At 33.5% G+C, this 18,829-nt stretch overlaps 1 non-coding gene across 1 annotated transcript; it reads right to left on the bottom strand.

The window, feature by feature from the left end:
* Nucleotides 1-18,431: 18,431 nt before the first annotated feature.
* Trnah-aug (transfer RNA histidin (anticodon AUG)) lies at nucleotides 18,432-18,504 on the bottom strand. The gene has a single exon. It is a non-coding gene; the product is annotated as a tRNA-His (tRNA).
* Nucleotides 18,505-18,829: the final 325 nt, after the last annotated feature.

Genomic DNA, 18,829 nt, shown 5'->3' with positions numbered 1-18,829 from the left:
TCTCATTAAGGAATTGTAATTAAATAATATATATATTTTTACTTATATACTCTTTTTTTTAACAGAGGAAATCCATTATTCTAAGTGTTTGTTTTCTAGTTAGTTGAATAAATTTTTAGTGTTTTCACTTATTTTAAAACGATTATTTAGTTAAAAAATAAGTAGCGTCGATTGTTGAAAAAAAACCCCGACATTAGAGAATCACATCTTCACACATTTTTTTGCGATTTTAAAAGGAAATTGTATCCATTATAGAGTTTAATTTGATCTCCATGGTTCGAATTTAGTTGTCTTTCCCTTATTTATAAATCATGGCTAAATAAACTAGTTCGTCTCGATTAGTCCTAAAATGTTAATTTCTTAGTAAAATAATTAAAAAAAAATACTTGATCGTTTTTTTATGTGACATCTTCGTTTCGTCGAGTGTTACGTGAGAACAAGAAAAAGATGTCTGACATGTCAAAATATCATTTTGGAAATCACAATAATCGCTCAGAAATAGAAAATTAAACAAAATACTGAGAAATATACAGTTTTAAAAAATATCACCTTCACCGAAAATAAATTTTAATATTTAAAAACATATAATTAAGAAGAGTTTTTTAAACTATAACTTTCTGCAAAAACAAAACAAATAAAAACAAAACAACTAAAAACAAAACAAATAAAAACAAAACAAAAAGTAAATTTAAAAAACTCTTGGACAAAAGGGGTAGAATTTTCGAATAAGTAAATGTCTTTACTGATTACAATTTAGTTGTTTTCGCGTAACACTCGACACTACTTGTTTTTTGAAGTCCTTAAAATAAGTTCAAACAAAAAATTATCCAGCTGTGTAGAAAACGGATAATTAAAAATGGATTTTTACCAGTTTTAAAACAACAGTAAATAAGCAAAAATGTTTTCTTAATATTATGGAGAGGGTGCCTCTCTCTCTCTCTCTCTCTCTCTCTCCCTCTCTCTCTCTCTCTCTCTGTCCTTGACGTAATAGTCATTAATGTCCAACCGTTGCATTCTTCATGAATCGTCGCCATTGATTCCAGTTCTGAGCAACTCAGCCATGCTAATGTCCTCAATGTCTTTCACGTTGTCTGCCATTCTTGTTTTTTGGCTTCTACGTCTCTCTTTTGCCAGTGGTTGTATCAAAGAACAGATCTTTTGTTAGGCCGTCTGTAGCCACATGTCACCAAAATCGCAATGTCCTATCATTGATGTTGTCCAGAAGTCTACAGCATGGTCCAATCTTCTCCAGAATCAATTCGGTGGAAGTGTAGTCTAATTAAAAAAACGATATCTCCTTCAAGAACTATCATAAAATGTGTTTTCAATCGATATTTCTTCAATAATAGCCCAATGATCCTACTTATCATAAATTGATGAGTTTTCCTGGACGATTTTTTCTGTGGATAAATTTTACGGACACCGTTTATTTAAGATCATCTTTATTTATCAAAGTTTTAAATAGGAAAGCAGTGACTAATATCACCTTCCTTCTTCACAACTGACCATAAAAATATGTTGTAGTTTATTTTATTTATGTGTTTGTCATAGTCTGGATTAATTCTACGACAAGACTTTATGTTGTCTAGTGGAATATCCAGCTTAAGGCTGTTACTTGTAACAGAACCGGAAAAAGTGAAACGAGAGTCATTCCATAGACATGCCAACAGGATCTATAAAAGTCGTAGACTACTATGTTTTGCGATTATTTCTTTTTACTAAAATTCACGCAAAATAAGACCGATTATAATCGAAGCGTAAGGGCTTCTGCGAAAAGAAATGAATTGATTTATAGAGGCGCCAAAGTAAGGAATTGTGCAAACGATTGGTTGATCACATAAATTATTTTTTCTGCATTTCCGTACAGTAAGAAAAAAAAGAAGTGGTAGACGAATTCCAAATGTTATTAGTTTCATTAAAAAGCTTTTCGAATGGGAAGCCGTCCGTTATTTCCACGGTGAACGGACCGGGTGTTGTCTTCTTGTCAGGTTGGATCAAGTGTATTTACATGGAGGAATACGATAGACGCAAGATCGTCAGTTAGTATTTCATTGCATTACTTGTAAAACAATCACATGTTAATTCAAATATCTATCCAGTGTTTATGGGTGATATATGCCTCATTCAAGGTCCCTAAAACAGTTTCATTATGATGAGATGTCCAAATGAAAAAAGGGGAAGTTCAAGGACAGACTGAAGCTCTTCTGCAATCAATTCGGTTCGTATTTTTACTCATGTGAAAAAATAACCCGAAAGATTCTTCTGGCGTTTAGTAAGGGCAATGATTGCTTAATCCGAACGCAGTGAAGAATGCGAGAGGAAAGGTAACATCCTTTATATAATATTTTTTATTGCAAAAATTTCCCTCTTGACAAAATTTACACCAAATTCGGAATAACAGAGGCCACATACAATTTTACCATGTTTAAACTATTAGCAACCATTTTATAAGACTTGAGAACATACACATTTATTCGTTATAATAAAATACTACATTCTGACCGAGGAGGAACATAATCACGATCGCGAACACATTACAAGGAATTAGCTATTAATCTCCCCGCTAAAACAACACTATTAATACCACCACCATTCTACACCGGGTACATAAACCGCCCTGTCTGTCTTCGTAACTAGCCCATAAACTCATACACAAACCGCTACCTTTCCTTTAACATTTACAAAAATAACAATTTCTCCTGCATTTAGTTCCGGGTATTCTCATTGGCTGCGAGTTCAAAAATCACTTACTCTGGAATGCAAACCTACATAAATAAATAAAAAAAACACGCTGTTAAGTTACAAACATGGCCACATTATTAGGAGGTAAAAGCAACAAATTATTTTTCCACTTTTATTTATTAATTTTAATACTTCGTTTACTACATTGACTTACAGACCACTTTCATTCCGGCATAAACGACCAGGCATGTAAGCACGAACTTGTAGGTTCCACCGACCCGCGAACAAGATAACAAGGAAGAAAATATACGCGGAGATATAAACATTAATATATGTATATATATATATATATATATATATATAGAGAGAGAGAGAGAGAGAGAAAGAGAGAGAGCGAGAAAGAGAGGGAGGAGACATACACACATATATTACACATATATTACATATATATATATATACAGAGATTGAAAGAGATAAAGAGAAAAAGAAAGACAGAGAGAGACACAGAGAGTCGTAGGGGGGGGGTAAATAGAGATAGAGAGATACAGAGAATGGGAGAGAGAGATCAGCCGTGTTAACACATTTGTACTCATTTTATTTGTGTCACTAATTCATTTATGTTTTATAAGCATTAAAAGTGCGTTCGACCCTTGGCACTGCCGGTTACTTTTTGTTTTCCTTTTTTTTTTTTCTTTTTTTTTTGCTCGACACCATACTAAATGCAATTTCCCATAGGAGGTTGCTTATGGTTGTAACTTTTTTATCTTCGGGCTCGCAAGGTTAATAACTAATATTTAATATAATTTTTCTACCAACCAAAATACAATTATAGTTTGCTTTTATGAAAAACACCTGAGTGTAATTCAGATACTTTTATATTTAAACGAATACGCATCATTAACCTAATTAACTTATTGTGAACTATATTTATTTAAAAAATACATAAAATTTCTATTTCTGTTGTATATATTAAAATTTAAATATATTTCTTTTGTTGATATTTATAAACTGTTCTCTTTATATTGTTTATACTATAAACACAATTTTGTACCTATTTTTTAAATAATAAATAATATCTCACTCCCTATCACAAATTGTTACGTTTCCAACCCGTTTCCCTGACCAGGAAGAACAACATGCATCATTTCTAGATCTGTTTTTTACTATAATTCCCGATGATTGTGTAATGAATGCCGACAGCCCACTTGGGAACGCTGATCATGATCTGATAATGGTTGAAATCACCCTAAACTCTAGAGCCAAAACTGAATAGTCAGTGCTAAAAACAACGAGATATTATAAAAAGACTGACTGGGAAGCCATCAGAGATCTTATCAGAGATGCCCCATGGGAATTTTTTTTTCTTCCTGCTGAAAAGTGCGCAAACGAGACCACTGAATGGTTCAAAACTGTAATCGAAGCGCATGTTCCCATGCGGAAATTTTATAGCAATCCCCACTCTCCCCAATCGTTTACTTCGACTTGCGCAAGTGCCATTGCTCAAAGGCAGCATGCATGCCGCAGATTTAACCGACATAAGTCCAGTTAAAACAGACAGAAATACATAGACGCTAGAAGTAACGTTAAGAAAGAAATAGCGACAGCTAAGAGAGAATTTATGGAAACCACTAATAAACACATCGAAGCACAAACACTAGGAACTCGTGACTTCTGGAAAATCTACAACAGTGTAGTAAATAATAGGCAATCAACAATTCCTTCACTAACCAAAAATCACGAGTTTTTTTGCTCAGCAACCGAGAAGGCTAACATGATTGCCAGTCGGTTTGCCTCAAGCTCCACACTGGATCCATCCAACCACTCCAAGCTGAATTTCCTATGCGGACAGACGCCATGCTAGACGATCTGAAAATCACCCCTGCTCAGGTGCATGCCATCATAAAAAACCTTGACGCTTCAAAAGCATATGGACCCGATCTCATCCCAGCTGTGCTATTAAAAGTGGTCAGCCGAAGTAGCTCCAGTTCTCCAAACTCTACAACAAATGCCTTAATGAAGCTTGCTATCCGGGATGTTGGAAAACTGCTTCTTTGGTACCGGTATTCACGATTCTGGCGAAAGAACTGACCCATAAAATTATCGCCCCATTAGCCTCCTCCCAGTTTTTGCCAAAATATTTGAGACTTTAATTATGCATGCTCTATTCCATCACTTTACAGATGCTAAACTTTTGACTGACCAACAATATGGATTTCGAAAAGCCCGTTCCACAGCAGACATCCTAACTGTAATCTCTGAACATATGGCATTTACTGGACAAAGCGGGGGAGGGCAGAGCGGTAGCCCTAGATATATCTAAGGCTTTTGACAGGGTATGGCATGAGGGTCTCCTCAGGAAAATTAGATCATACGGTATCACTGGAAGAATACTTAACATAATTAAATCCTTCTTAGATAAGAGAAAAATCCAGGTTGTACATCTAAACAATATGATATAAATGCAGGAGTTCCCCAGGGGTCTATCCTTGGACCTCTACTGTTCCTGATATTCATAAATCACCCCCTCCGACAAAATTGCCTCTGAGATGGGTATATATGCTGATGACACCATACTATATAACAGGCATGACAGGAAAACAAATGAACACATATCTAAAGAAATGGCAGAAACACTAGAGGATGACCTCCAACCTGTAGTGGAATGGGGACAAAAATGGATGGTCACGTTCAATGCCGCCAAGACTAAACTAGATTTATTCAATAATTACAAGAAACTTTCTCTACCACCTATAACAATGGCCAACGACTCTTTATCTGAGAGTACATCTTTTAAACTCCTTGGCCTAACGTTCACAGGAAACAGTAGTCCGCACTATTCTAAATCTATCCGCGATGAATGATGGCTGTGAATGAGGGTCCGGAGCGCTCTTTTTCATAGAAAGGTCGTTTCAAAAGTAAATCCTATTTACACTAAAAAAAACTAGACGAGCTAAGGAAACAGGTGTTATAGTATGAAAAACTAGCGACCTTTTCTGCTTCACAATTTAAATTTCTACATTGTAACCACCATTCTGAATGCACTTTTGCCAGTGATGAATGATGGCGGTACACGGGCATCCGGAGCGCCCTTTATCATATAATGGTCGTTGCAAAGGTAAAGCCTCATATTTTTTTATTAAAAAATTCGACTAGCTAAGAGGTCGGTAGTGGGACGAATAAGACGAGCAGCCTTTTATAATCCATGAAATATTTTTCTACATAGTCACCATTATTCTAAATGCACTTGAACCAGCGATGAACGATGGCTGGGCATGGGCGCCCGGGACGCGCTTAACATATAAACGTCGTTGCAACAGTATAGCATTATATCTTCACCACCATCATCTGGGCAACTACGAAGACGGAAGTTGTGCTAATCAAACGAGACACTTTTCGTGCTTATAAATTTATTTTTTCTACATAGTAACCACAATTCTCAAAAAAAGGAACAAGGACCAAGGTTCCATTAAAAAAAACAAAGAAAATACAAATAACGTGGTTAAAAAAAGGATTTTAAACTTCAAACTTCACAGGTAAAATTCTAAAAAACACAACGTTTTTTTGTTTGTTGTAAATTTTAATATATTATTTATTGACATTTTCTCTTCAATTTGTGAGTAAATTAATTATTTACTTTTCGGTGAGTAAATTAATTATTTACTTTTTAATAGAAACTTGAAAATGGGGGGGCGTGAATTAAAAAAAACGTTTGTCTAAAACATTATATTCGATTTATTGGAAAGAACATAACATTTCACATTGACCCTGAAAATATCGGAAAAATAGAATCAATAGAAAAATTTTGATAGATTTTTAAAGTTTAAAAATTGAAAAATATTGAGTTCGGAAAATTCATTACAGTTTTAAAAAAATATATTTCTATTACATTTAAAACAACTTTAATAGTTTATTTTGGAAGTATAATCCATAAAGAAAATAAATAACCCTCTTTTAACAGAGAAATTACGAGATTTTTATATTTCATTCGCAGTTTCGTGTTAGGGGTGTCAAAAATTCCTACAAAAATTCTGATACACCTAGTGGACTATGTAATGTTTGCCCTTAAAATCACACATTAAGGCGATAATCCATCATCCAGAGTCTATTTTGACTCTTTTTTTTTTCAACCATAAAATGTTTCAATCATAGTCATTTGTTTTCTTAGTTTTGCATATAAATTACAGCCTTGATGGAAGAGAGACTAAAACTTGGTGCTATAGTATCAAATGGTCTAAAAATGACAACTAGAGAGGACTTGATTTCAAATATTTCTCATATGTTATATCTCTCTTCTTTGGTTTTCATACATAAAGTAAATTTCACAGTGTATAAAGATTATTTGATACTGGAGATATTCATAATCGTAGCCTATTTCCAAAAGAGTGGAGATATAAAATAGGAGAAATATTTGAAACCAAGTGTTCCGTTTGCTGTTATTTCAGGTCATTTGAAATCATAGCAGCAAGTTTTAGTCGTCCTCCCATCAAGGTCAGAGGTTTTAGGGAAATATAATAAACTCCCCTGTCGCTTCCACGCTTCAGCTTCCGCCGTAACAACTAAGTTTCTCGAAATCCACACACACGTACACACACACACACACACACACACACACACACACACACACAAATATATATATATATATATATATATATATGTATATATATATATATATATAATAAGAATATACGCATCACGTGCGCTTGAAAGCCATACTACAACGCAATATTAAGAAAATAAGCAAATATTTGTTGTTGTTTTTTTTTCAGAATTTTGCGTTCTAATTCTGCTTTTAAGCGCACCTGATGCGTATATTTTATTTTAGTTAAATTAAATTAACGCTTCTATAACGGAACTCACGCCCTTCACACAGAAACACACAAACACACACACACACGTATACACACACACACGTATACACACACACATATATATATATATATATATATATATATATATACACATGACATACATACTATAGAATTTGATTATTTAAGAGGACAATTAAACAACAACTTGTTTCCGTTAGACTTGAAGGTTACGATTTTGAAGTCGACCGTGAAGCAAAACACAGCCAGACAGTTCTAGGAAAGAAGCATTGTTCATAGAATTTGGTTTAGGTTTAGGCACAAGTAGAGTGTGAGGGGAAATTATTTATAGTGGTTGTAGGAAGTCGCGTGTTTTTGTTAAAGTCCGACAAGGGTAGACCATGGTTGGAGCTCAGACGAGCACTTGCCATGGAAATTACGATAACGCATAGAGCGGCTCACAAGACTTCTTCTGAATAAAAATGTTTCCGGAAAGAGGAATGGCATCATCTTCAACGTTTCGAAGCCGATTTTGAACTTTGTCAAAGCAGGATGGGGCGAAACAGTGATTATGTGAAAGATTTCACCCGTGTAACTATTGCACTTGTTGAACTTTGCTATATTTTTTGCTTATAAATTTGATTGGTTGTCTATTTCTTTCCCACAATGAGAAATGTGACACAAGAGTTAGAAAGTGGAATTGCAAAGTTAGTGCCTTCGGGAAGGGGTACTGTGACCCGCAAAAGTATTTGGACATGACTGTCGGCATTCACTGTTAGGGGTTCCTCAGATTATTAGCAATAAACTAACTTCTTCTCAAACACAGGGTTGTCCTCCTAGAACTGAACATAACTAATTCTTTCACACCGCAATCAACAAGCAATAGGTCATTACATGTGATTTATTTGGTATAAACGTGTATTTCAGCTAGTAGTTATATGTAAAATCGGTGATTTTGACGGAAAGACTGCTTGAAATCATTCAGATATTCTTATCTATTATCTCTGTGACTTATCACTGGGTGATTGCGACCACATGCCACCGTGAATGTTGGCACTCAATCAACTTCCCAACTTGCCAACTGAGTTTCGATGTCAACAAGTGCTTCCCATATTGACACCATTCGTGATTCCTATATCTTTCTACTAGTCTCACAACTCGTCGATATTGAAATCCACTATTTACGTACCTCCCTGTGAGAGCAGAGTTAGATTGGTTTTGAACATGATGTAAAAACAACTCCCTAACTCATACATTGCTGGCTAGTTTATGGTATGTTTTCGTTCTTTCTATTAAGCGGTTTCAGGTTTTGTCTGGAGTGATTTACATAAACTACGATAATAATGTCAGATAAAAGATTTGAAATGCCTTCTATTTTCCTCATATTTTAATAGCCTTGTACCTGATTTTGGGAGGTTTTGAACGTTTCAACGTGGTGGAGAAAGGATCCGGCGTTAAAATAGCCCATTTTCTTTATAGTCAATGTTTTTTTTTGTTAATTTTTAACATAAATTTGGTAAACGAAGTTATATTTTTCTTTGCAGAAAATTGAAATAAATATTATTAAATGGAGAAATAACTATGGTTATTAAAAATACAACGCAAAAAAAACAACAGCACTCAGTCGTCAATAAAATAATAAAATTTTCTTAATTAAAAAAACATTCAAAATATTTTAAAATTAAAAAAATAATTATAATTAACCATAAGAGTTTTGCAAAATAATGATTTGAAATGCTTTCCATTTTCCTCATATTTTAATAGGCTTGTACCTGATTTTGGGGGGTTTTGAACGTGTCAACGTGGTCGATTCGGTCTGTGGCCGATTCGGCGGAGAAAGGATCCGGCGTTAAAATAGACCTTTTTCTTTTTAGTCAATGTTTTTTTCGTTAATTTTTAACATAAATTTGCAGAAAATTGAAATAAATATTATTAAACGGAGAAATAACTATGTCTATTTAAAATACAACGCAAAAAAAAACAACAGCACTCAGTCGTCAATAAAATAATAAAATGTTCTTAATTAAAAAAACATTCTAAATATTTTAAAATTAAAAAAATAATTATAATTAACCATAAGAGTTTTGCAAAATAATGATTTGAAATGCTTTCCATTTTCCTCATATTTTAATAGGCTTGTACCTGATTTTGGGAGGTTTTGAACGTGTCAACGTGGTCGATTCGGTCTGTGGCCGATTCGGCGGAGAAAGGATCCGGCGTTAAAATAGACCTTTTTCTTTTTAGTCCATGTTTTTTTTGTTAATTTTTAACATAAATTTGCAGAAAATTGAAATAAATATTATTAAACGGAGAAATAACTATGTCTATTTAAAATACAACGCAAAAAAAAAACAACAGCACTCAGTCGTCAATAAAATAATCAAATTTTCTTAATTAAAAAAACATTCTAAATATTTTAAAATTAAAAAAAATAATTATAATTAACCATAAGAGTTTTGCAAAATAATGATTTGAAATGCTTTCCATTTTCCTCATATTTTAATAGGCTTGTACCTGATTTTGGGAGGTTTTGAACGTGTCAACGTGGTCGATTCGGTCTGTGGCCGATTCGGCGGAGAAAGGATCCGGCGTTAAAATAGACATTTTTCTTTTTAGTCAATGTTTTTTTTGTTAATTTTTAACATAAATTCGGTAAACGAAGTTATATTTTTCTTTGCAGAAAATTGAAGTAAATATTATTAAACGGAGAAATAACTATGTTTATTTAAAATACAACGCAAAAAACAAACAACAGCACTCAGTCGTCAATAAAATAATAAAATTTTCTTAATTAAAAATAATTCAAAATATTTAAAAATTTAATCATTGAAAAAATAATTATAATTAACCATAAGAGTTTTGCAAAATCATGATTTGAAATGCTTTCCATTTTCTTCATATTTTAATAGGCTTGTACCTGATTTTGGGAGGTTTTGAACGTGTCAACGTGGTCGATTCGGTCTGTGGCCGATTCGGCGGAGAAAGGATCCGGCGTTAAAATAGACCTTTTTCTTTATAGTCAATGTTTTTTTTCGTTAATTTTTAACATAAATTTGCAGAAAATTGAAATAAATATTATTAAACGGAGAAATAACTATGTCTATTTAAAATACAACGCAAAAAAAACAACAGCACTCAGTAGTCAATAAAATAATAAAATTTTCTTGATTAAAAAAAAATTCAAAATATTTGAAAATTTAATAATTAAAAAATAATTATAATTAACCATAAGAGTTTTGCAAAATCATGATTTTCCTTTAAAAAAAACTTAAATTGATATAAACATTAAAAACTTTGGACTGCGTTGATTTAAATCACCACACAAAAGAGATAACAGCATCCACTCGTCAACAAGGAGATTATATTTTTATATTGTTTTTCTTAATTAAAAATAGATTTAAAAATAACCGTGTTTATTTAAAACACAACACAAAAAACAGACGGCACTCACTAACAATGGCATTATATTTTAATATTGTTTTTCTTAAAAGAAACTAAAAGATATTTTAAAGTGTTTCATCCTTAAAATATTAATTAGAAACTAATTAACTAAAAAAGTTTTAACAAAAACATAATGTTTTTTTTTTTACTAAAAACGGTTAAAGTTATTTATTTTCTTTATTGTTTTCCTTATTGTTTTTTTAAATGTTATAAAATCTTTATAAAAATGTGACTGGCGTGCTTTTTTTGTTTGTTTTTTTATAAGGTGGTCACCACTTATCAAGGCCCGTAAGCCACTCAGGGATAAGGGTTATTGTAAATACAGTACGTTAGTATGGATATTTAGAGTGTCTACTTAAGGGGGCGATTCATCAGGAATTTGTTTACGTTGGACTTGAAGACATCCAAGTTGCAGTCAGGAGGGAAGCAGGCAGACGGAACAGAGTTCCACAGGCGTGTAATTCTAAGAAAGAAGCTTTGTTCATGGAATCTACGTTTTGATTTAGGCATAGCATGGTCAACGCCGAATTGTCCTTCCGCCGAATCGGCCGCGCCGTCGAATTGCCTGAGCCGAATCAGCCACGCAGAAACCTCCCATTCCCGATTCTGAAGTGCAGTTGTTGTACAGTATGACTAAAAAATAATTTATTTGTCTTTAAACTCGGATCAATGAAGGAGGTCTGCTCCTAAATTGCGGCAATTTTACTTTTGTTGCAATCCAGTTTTGGTGAACTAAATTTCCCTTACATAAAGTTGTGTCCAACTCTGCCCTCGTCGGTAGGCAAGTAAATAGGGATTAATTGTTTTGCCTACCTATTAGCGTTCGTAAAAAAAAAAAAACATGGCTGGCCTTTACCGTGACCTCATCAACTTTTGAACTGGACTGGCCAGTGTTGATGCGTCAGAAACCCCAACATCTATTTGGCAGCGGAAGTCACGCGCGTGTACGCATTTACCGTGACCGTTTAGCGCCGACCTTCGCAAGCCCCGATGCCTGGCTAGTAAGAAACCATAATTCTCCGCGCTCAGACGCCGTAACCGCCACCACCGCTGTTTGTACGCGACCGACTCATATCCGTCTTCACGTGTCTAATTTAACAACATCACGAAGGCATCATTAGAAATACAAAGTTTAGGGTAACTTCGTGCACATTTGCCGATCAAGGTTATAAATCAAAGGAGAGAGAGAGAGAGAGAGAGAGAGAGAGAGAGAGAGAGAGAGAGAGAGAGAAATAAGAGTAGGTGAGAAAAAGAAGGATTATAGATAATTAGCAGATATCAAAAGAAGAAGACGATCGCCTTACAACAACATGTACGCGGTGTATATAAAAAAATAACGGGACGAACGCCATCAACCGTTTATATTATTTGCATTCTTCGGGCTACTATTCACACCTTGAGTGTTATTTTTATAACGTTTCGGTTGATTTAACCTCCGGCCTTTTCCGGGGGCATTTGGTCGAACACGAGAATGCTTCTACCGAACTCAAGAATCTGCATGAAATATGGAACGGAACTCTTGGGTTTGTGTTACTATAAGGATAGATTCGAAAAAGTTGTAAAAAAAGCAAATATATAACAAATAAATGTCATCAAAGGCAAGATAATTTACTTTTCCACCTAACTGGATAATGTTTTAGTGTTTTTATTTAATGTAACATGTTTATTCAGCTCGAAAAATATACAGTGTTTACCGATGTATTGGAAAATTTAAAATAGCGCCGGACTCTGCTGACCACGGTAAGTTTGAGAAAATGAGTCAAAAATCAAAAGAAATATATAAAATACTGTTAAAAGCCCACCGAATATATGTCAGTCTATGTCACGGTAACATATACTGAGCGATTTTCTTACAGTATTTTGTATATTTAGGCCCCATATACAGTTCATAACTTTACGTGCATATATATATATATATATATATATATATATATATATATATATATATATATATATATATATATATATATATATATGTATAAGTTTGACTCATACCCAGGTAAATTCCATTCTAAAATTTAAAGTGTTTAGACTCAAACTTGATGGAGGAATTTGGTAAAGTCTGCGAAGATCATCGCTTTCAACTTTGACATTTTGGCGGCCAAATTTTCGTTCAAAAACTGATTAAAAGGTTTGCTGCATATGTGAATACCTTTTATCTAAATTTTTAAATGTATTGACCCAAAATTTGCTGAATAGTTTGCTAGAGACCGCAAAGGCGAAATCGTTTGAACTCTGAGCCCCTGGCACCCATATTTTCGACCAAAAACTGATTAAAAAGCTTGTCCTGTGTCGGAATACACTTTATGTAAAATTTCAAATGTTTAGACCAAAAATTGGCTGAGTAATTTGGTAGATTCCAAAGAGGTCATTTCTTTTTTAATTTAAACAAAACTTTGATACGTTAACATTTATTTTTTGGGGCTCGGATCAAATGAAAGGTCAAAGTCCCCTACATCTAACATTTCAAGTGTTTAGACCCAAATTTGGCGGAGGAGTTTAGTAGAGTCTGTAAAAGCCAAGTCCTTGAACTTTGACCTCTTGAGAGCCAAATTTCTGGCCGAGAACCGATTAAAAAAATTTCCAAATCTCGATACCCCTTATGTCAAATCTCGAGTCTGTAGACTGAAAATTGACAGAATTGTTTTGTAGGAAAATGTACACACGCAGACACACAGACAATTTCACTTATATATATATATATATATATATATATATATATATATATATATATATATATATATAAATCACGAACACTGGCGGTGTTTTATTGGTTTTGCACAGCCATTCACACCGTTTTCTCATTTCATTTCAAACTGCAGCCGATTTTTTTGATTGGATAAACCAGAAAGGTGGAGATTAATTAACTCCTGACGATCACTAAGAGAAACTCGAGGTATATGGACGAAAGGTGCCCGGAAAACTCGTCCTGGGAAAACTCGTCTCCGGAAAATCCGTATCCGGAAAACTCGTACCCAAAAAATTACCACCTTTTTACTAGGTAGGAAAACTGGTCACTTATTGAATAAATATCGATTGAAAACACATTTTATTGACGTTCTTGAAAGAGATATTGTTTTTAAAAGAGACAATACACCCCCATAATATTTTAAAAAATTATTTTTAACCCTTGCTTAAAAAAATAAACTTGATCACGGAGTCAAGATACGAAAAACAAAACCAGATATTTATTTAAAAAATACTCTAGTTTTAACACTTTTTGTGTCATTACGAAACAAAAATAAAGAAAGAAAACACGTATTATCAAAGAAAGCAATTATTTTATTTAGAAGAATTAATTCAGTTTAAATAATTCTTGTGTTATTACAAAACAAAAAAGAAAAGAAGGTATTATGTAATTTTGGTATCGCTCTGAAATAATAACATTATTATTTCAGAAGCCATTCTTAACATCGGGAGAGGAGGGTATCGTTTAAAAGTCATTTCGGGGGCACTTGTGCAGTACTTAATAAATATACAAATTTATTTTCTGTTGGAGGTGGGGGATGCTCGTTTTAAAATTATATCTACCTCAGTATTTTCTTTAATTTTCGAACATTTTTTGTTAAAAGTTATTTACTACGTAATGTAAAGTGCGACATTACTTGTTATTTCTTTTTAATTAAATAAAATCTTTAAAATAATTTTAAACACCTAAAACTTTCAAAACTAGGTAGAAAACGAAAACTCAGAAAAATCAATTTAATTTTTTTAAACAATAAACATGTAAAAATATTTTTAAATATTATTGGATGTGCATTATAACCTAAAATTATACAAATTTATTTTCTTTTGAAGGAGAGGGGCTCGTTTTAAAAGTATATCCAACTTAATATTTTCTTTAATTTTCTATTTTTGAGCAATTATCCTCCTAAGACGTGATCCTCTTATGCCGGACATATTTCTTTCATTTCATTACTTTTTTTTAACTAAATAAACTCTTTAAAATAAGTTGAAAGACCAAAACCTTTCAAAGCTAGGTAGAAAACTAAAACTTAGAAAAATTAATTAATTTTTTTTTAAAACAACAGTAAACAAGTAAAAATATTTTTTTTTAAATATTATGGGATGTGTATTCTCTTTTAAAGATAATATCTTCTTCAAGAACGGTCATAAAATGTGTTTTCAATCGATATTTATTCAATAAGGGACCAGTTTTCCTACCTAGCAAAAGGGGACTAGTTTTCCGGGGTCGAGTTTTCCGGGTACGAGTTTTCCGGAGACGAGTTTTCCGGAGACAAGTTTTCCGGGGACGAGTTTTCCGGAGACAAGTTTTGCGGGGACGAGTTTTCTGGAGACAAGTTTTCCGGGGACGAGTTTTCCTAAATTCGGACGAAATGTTGAACAACCAGAATTACGATTAGAGATGTTGAAAGATAAATATTTTAAGCTGGTTTTAAGTTCATTTGTTGTGTCGGAATGCCTTTTTGCTTTCTTGATTAGAAGCTATTATTTTTTAAATTGACGAGAACACATGTATACTTCAATTAAAAATCAAATATAAACCAGTAAAATTATAGAGGAATAAAAGAAAGAGACAAAGCGAGACACAGTGACAGAGGAAAGAGCAGAGTAGGGTATATTTTTTATGTTTTTAAATATATCCTGCTCTTCTTTAGTATTAAGCACTCTTGTATTAGCCTCGTTACATTTTATTGGTTACTAAACCGTTAGAAAACAATAAGCTTCGATTATTTCAGCTCCTATTCTGTTGAGCACTACAATAACGAAGGCTTTTCCACTCATAAGTAATCGAGAAAATCAACTTTAACATCTCGCTTGCATATTGCTGCTTATGTGAAACCAAATAAAGAGTATACTCTGTTCTACTTATGTATTGAGCACTCTTGTATTAACCTCGTTAAAGTTAATTAATTCCATAACCTCTGAAAAATAACAACCGCAGATTATATATATATATTCTTATACGAAAAACGAAACCAGATATTTATTTAAATACGTGTATATATATATATATATATATATATATATATATATATATATATATATAAGAAGCTTATCAGTGCGGCTAGACAGGCCACTATCGCAAGCCAGGATCGAAATCCGACCGCCCAAATGACAGTCAAGGCTTCTCACCATTACGCTATGCGGCAGATGCTGTGTGAGTAATGAATTAACCATGTTTTAATATCATTCAGATGCCTCCGCTCGATTTTTTTTTACACAAAGTGCATCGCTTCATACGCTAATATATATATATATATATATATATATATATATATATATATATATATATATATATATATACGTACACACACACACACACATATATATATGTGTGTTTTTATTTGTTTTTGTTAGCGATACTTTCTTGAATGAATTCAAGTATTTATACGAAAGTGCATTTTTACCTTAATGCTTGTTGGGAATAATTTTCCCATTGACCAATCTGGTACCCCCTTTTTTAATGGGGAGCGACATATATATTATTTTTAAAATATAATTATTTTAAAAATAATATATATATATATATATATATACATATATATATATATATATATATATATATATATATAGAGAGAGAGAGAGAGAGAGAGAGAGAGAGAGAGATAGCGCAACGGTTAGAAGTTCCGACTGGGCGATCGGGTTTCGATCCTGTCTTGAGGTAGTTGCTTGTCTAGCCGCATTGATGAGCTGTTAAACAGCGAAACAGTACTGTATGTGGATGAATATATATATATATATATATATATATATATATATATATATATAAACAGTATATATATATATATATATATATATATATATATACCTATGCACTTCCGCCACATGTACATTTATACAATAAATAGACATATTTTTTCTTATATCCATTCAATGCAGCATAGACCACATGATACATAGCACTATATACGTGCGCACGTGCGTAACCACGTCTATGCGCGTGTGTATAACCACGACGTACAAATTCCGATGTAAAAGCCAACCAATGCGAACACGTTCGGTGGCGGCATCGCGGTAAAAGACTTCGCTCCCGTCAAATAAAAAAGGGGCGGCTGACACACAGATGCGGGTCGAAGTTCAAGCCATTTGGCAGTACAGTTTGAAAATATAGCGGCATTTCCGTTGTAATTAGTGGCTCTGCCTTCTACAACAACCCGCGTTTGATGGAGTCCAAGGGGGTTGAGTCTGTCTGACACGATTTTTTGGGGTGCCGGTCGCATCAACGCCTATTAATTCGCCCACTAGCAGATCTAGGGCTCAGGACACCACAGCTGGCTTATTTTTGTAACTTCTGGCGTTTTTGTTATTATTGTTGTTGTTGTTTTTGTTTGTTTGTTTGTTTGTTTGTTTTTACTATGGATTAGTCTAATTTAAATAAGTTCTTATTAATAGGCTCTCTTAAATAATAAAACCCTACCAAAGTTCTACCATCACAGACTATTAACTCTTTTCCTCGAGTTGCCCTGGCCTAGATAAGCGGCGATGTTATAGTAAACTGGAAAGCAAATCAGCGGTATTATGTTCCATAAACGGACAGTTCTAGAACAGAAACTTTGCTCAGGAAATTTTCGTATAGTTTTATACCTCGATAGAGAGCAAAATAAATTATTGAAAACTGTTTTTTTTACTCTGGTTCATCCACTACCTTGGCATATCGCCGCTGTGATGTAATAGGCTACAATTTTCTACCATACACACGAAAGATAAGAGATGTTGATTTACGTAACACTTAAACTTCTGCATATCAGTACAGTCAGGGAAGCAGGTAAGTCTGGCTGTTCGAGGGTAGAAACAATTAGAGCAGAAAGCTTTTACAGTTAGACGGGTATTTGTTGCGAATGTTTTGCAGTGTGGCAGGGAACAATAAATTGAAGCTCATGCGCACATTTTTTGTAAGTTTATTTTGATTTGCTTCAATTCATTGATTCATGTCTTACAAATCAGATTATTCTATCATTGGCATTGGTTTCCCTGATATTTATATCGTTAGAATCCTTTCTATAATAACATCGACTACTTACAGAAAGGACAGCGTGAAGGTTGCCAACATCCTAAATGAAAGCGTTTCCGTCGAACTAAGTGGATTTTAACTTGAAAAATGCAGGTTGCCTGTCCGTCTCACTAACCACTTAGCCAATGTCAATTTCTGTGTTACTGGAAGCAAAAATTAGTAGCCTTTGTTCTCATGCCGAACTTCATCATTGCGTTATCATTTGGTAATTAATGGAAGCTGCTTTTAGTTTTATCCTATTTCAGGGTGTCCAAGTTAGTAGGGGATGAACTTTACTCATATTATAAACTAGTGGCTGCGCCGCGTCCGCAGAAACAACGCCAAGTCAAACACAAAAACGAGTACACTCAACATCAAGTACACTCAACATTGTCTTAACCATCAACGCTTACCCTGTGAACTCGGAGTATGGGAAATTCCCATAAGCACAAAACAAAATCAATAAAAAAAATAAAAGTAAAAATAAAAATACTCTAAGGGTAAGGATAATGAGTAAACGCTGGATAAAATGATGGTTAAAATTATTACAAACTTGTCAGGATTCGAACCCGGAATCTTCTGATCCATAGTCAGACGCGTTATCCATTCCGCCACAAGTCTTGTCCCTAAGCGGAAATATGTTACTGCGACTCTATACAGACAGTGCTAAATTCCGTTGACATGGGCAAGTAACTTTTTCGAAAATTGCACGAAACGGTAGAAAACCCCTTATTTCGTGCTTTCTATGTAACTCGGCGTTGTTCCTTACGAACCATATGTAGATAAAAACAGTTAAGGGACTCACACCTTTCAGGGGATAAAAAAAAAGAATTTTTCAATTCAGTGCATTCGATCGAAAGCCTTATTGGTACATACACATACATAAATAAAGATTTATAAATTTAGATAATTTTAATAAAAAAATTAAAAAATTTATTAATACTAG

Source organism: Euprymna scolopes, chromosome 30, assembly GCF_053919585.1.
Source record: "Euprymna scolopes isolate OS-2025 chromosome 30, ASM5391958v1, whole genome shotgun sequence".
NCBI lineage: Eukaryota > Metazoa > Mollusca > Cephalopoda > Sepiida > Sepiolidae > Euprymna > Euprymna scolopes.
This window is presented reverse-complemented; position numbering and strand designations above follow the sequence as displayed.